At 41.1% G+C, this 2,394-nt stretch overlaps 1 pseudogene; it reads left to right on the top strand.

Annotated features, from left to right (window-relative positions):
- The first annotated feature begins 263 nt into the window (after positions 1 to 263).
- LOC103747905 lies at positions 264 to 1,216 on the top strand (annotated as a pseudogene).
- Positions 1,217 to 2,394: the final 1,178 nt, after the last annotated feature.

Genomic DNA, 2,394 nt, shown 5'->3' on the forward strand with positions numbered 1-2,394 from the left:
AATGCTTTGATCACCAAATATAAAAGAAACCATCAATGATAATGTGATAAATTGAAAGATGCTTGATTATAATCCACAACAGACACACAGGCTCATTATTTAATGTACTAATGGGAAAATACTTGAAAATTTTTGATGAGGGGTTACAGAAAACAATAATTTTCTCTCAAAATATTTTGGTTTTTGAACAGAAAATTCATGACAGAAACACTGATCATATGAGGGAGATGGTGTTCTACAATTACTGTCTTTTCTTTTAAGTGATGTTGAATCAAACCTCAGTCACTGACTTTCTCCTCCTGGGAGTGACAGACAAATGGGAATTGAACCCTCTTCTCTTTGCTGTGTTCTTCACCATCTACCTTGTCAATGTGGCTGGGAATGGAGCCATCCTGATGGTCGTCATCTCAGATCCGAGACTCCACTCGCCTATGTATTTCTTCCTGGGGAACCTGGCGTGTCTAGACATCTGCTTCTCCACCGTGACTGTGCCAAAGATGCTGGAGAACTTGCTCTCCACAAGCAAAGCAATTTCCTTCTTGGGATGCATAACTCAGCTTCATTTCTTCCACTTCCTGGGTAGCACAGAGGCCCTGTTGCTGGCGGTGATGGCGTTTGACCGCTGGTGGCTATCTGCAAACCACTCCACTACCCTGTCATCATGAATCGTCAGGTCTGTATCCTGATGGCCATCACCATCTGGACCATTGGCTTCTTCCATACCTTCCTTCACTCTGTAATGACGTCGCGTTTGAACTTCTGTGGCTCCAATCAGATCCATCACTTTTTCTGTGATGTGAAGCCATTGCTAGAGCTGGCCTGTGGGAACACTGAGCTCAATTTATGGTTGCTCAGTAATGTCACAGGGAATACTGCCATTGGCCTCTTCTTTCTGACATTTCTGTCCTATTTCTACATCATCACCTACCTGTTCCTCAAGACCCGTTCTTGCAGCATGCTCCACAAAGCACTGTCCACCTGTGCCTCTCACTTCATGGTTGTCACTATTTTCTATGCTCCTGTTCTCTTCATCTACATCCGTCCTACCTCGGGGAGCTCCCTGGACCAGGACCGGATCATCGCCATCATGTACACAGTGGTCACTCCTGCTCTCAACCCTCTCATCTACACCCTGAGGAACAAGGATGTGAGGGGTGCTTTGACTAGGAAGACAAGAAGGTGGCTCTGGGTTGAAGAAATCAGTAAATATTTTTGAAATACTATAAACAAGCATGAATGAGAATCTCGCGATGTGAAATTATGTTGTTTCTACAGTTTAGGATATATGTAAAGCGGAGTCAGGTAAAAGAACAAGTATGAAAAATATAGTTAATTGCATTAACCAATGCATTCTTAGTATTATAAAGGAAAATTGGACAAGTGAGATTCATGAACTAACTGATTCTGAATTTGTTTGGAAGGTAACTATTGATGAAATTGACTTGGTACCTTATTACATGCTTGTACATGACAAAGTATACAAACATGCCTATACCGCCCATGTTTTGAATAGATGGGTAGTATGTATTAATATGTATGTTTATCTGTAAAGTTAACATACTGTGTGATGACTAAAATCACCTTAGTAGGCAGCACTGTGGACTGAACCCAGCACCTCACACGTTGGGTATATGCTTTATCATTGAGCTATGTGTCCAGCAATCTTTTTCTTTTTTCTTTTGAGACAGGTTTTCATGAGATTTCCCAGATGGGCCTGGACCTCACTGTTGCCTAATGAGGCTTTGAACACGCTACCCCCTGATCATCTTATTAAATTGCTGAGGTTATCATTTCTTTGTGACTGAGCCTACCTGTGATCAATAAAATCATAACAACACTGGGTGGAGGAATAAGACCCTTTATAATGATATATAAGTATGAAAATCACAATAAAACCCATTACTTTGTATGTTATAAAATGAAATTATAGGATGAAATTGTAATGATTTTATATTTTGAAGATTTTAATGGATGGCCATTGCTATCTGTGCTGTCTTGGTTGTCAACTTGACTGGATCTGAATTCAATTAAAATAGAACCTCCTGGGCACCCTTGTGTGTGACTTTTTTGATCATATTATTGCAGTGGGAAGACACACCCTAGGTGTGGGAAGCACCTTCTGGTGGCAGGCAAAGTAAAGACATGGAGAAAGGAAACTGCTTTTTGCCTGCTTGCCTTCATTCCTTCTTGTAAGTTCCTGTATTGTATTGCTATGGATTCCTTTGCTGCTATTAGAACCAGCTTTTTCTGGTTTCCAGTGTAGACTAAAGGTTCAGCAGCTCTCCAGAAATCCTCTAGTCTTTCAGCTCCAGATTGGGTTTGCTGAGCAACTATAGGATTCTCGGTATCTCCAGTGTGGTACAGTCATGGAAGCAACTGAATAAGTCTCTCCCA

The sequence above is a fragment of the Nannospalax galili genome, unplaced genomic scaffold, assembly GCF_000622305.1.
Source record: "Nannospalax galili isolate Female #2095 unplaced genomic scaffold, S.galili_v1.0 scaffold1105, whole genome shotgun sequence".
NCBI lineage: Eukaryota > Metazoa > Chordata > Mammalia > Rodentia > Spalacidae > Nannospalax > Nannospalax galili.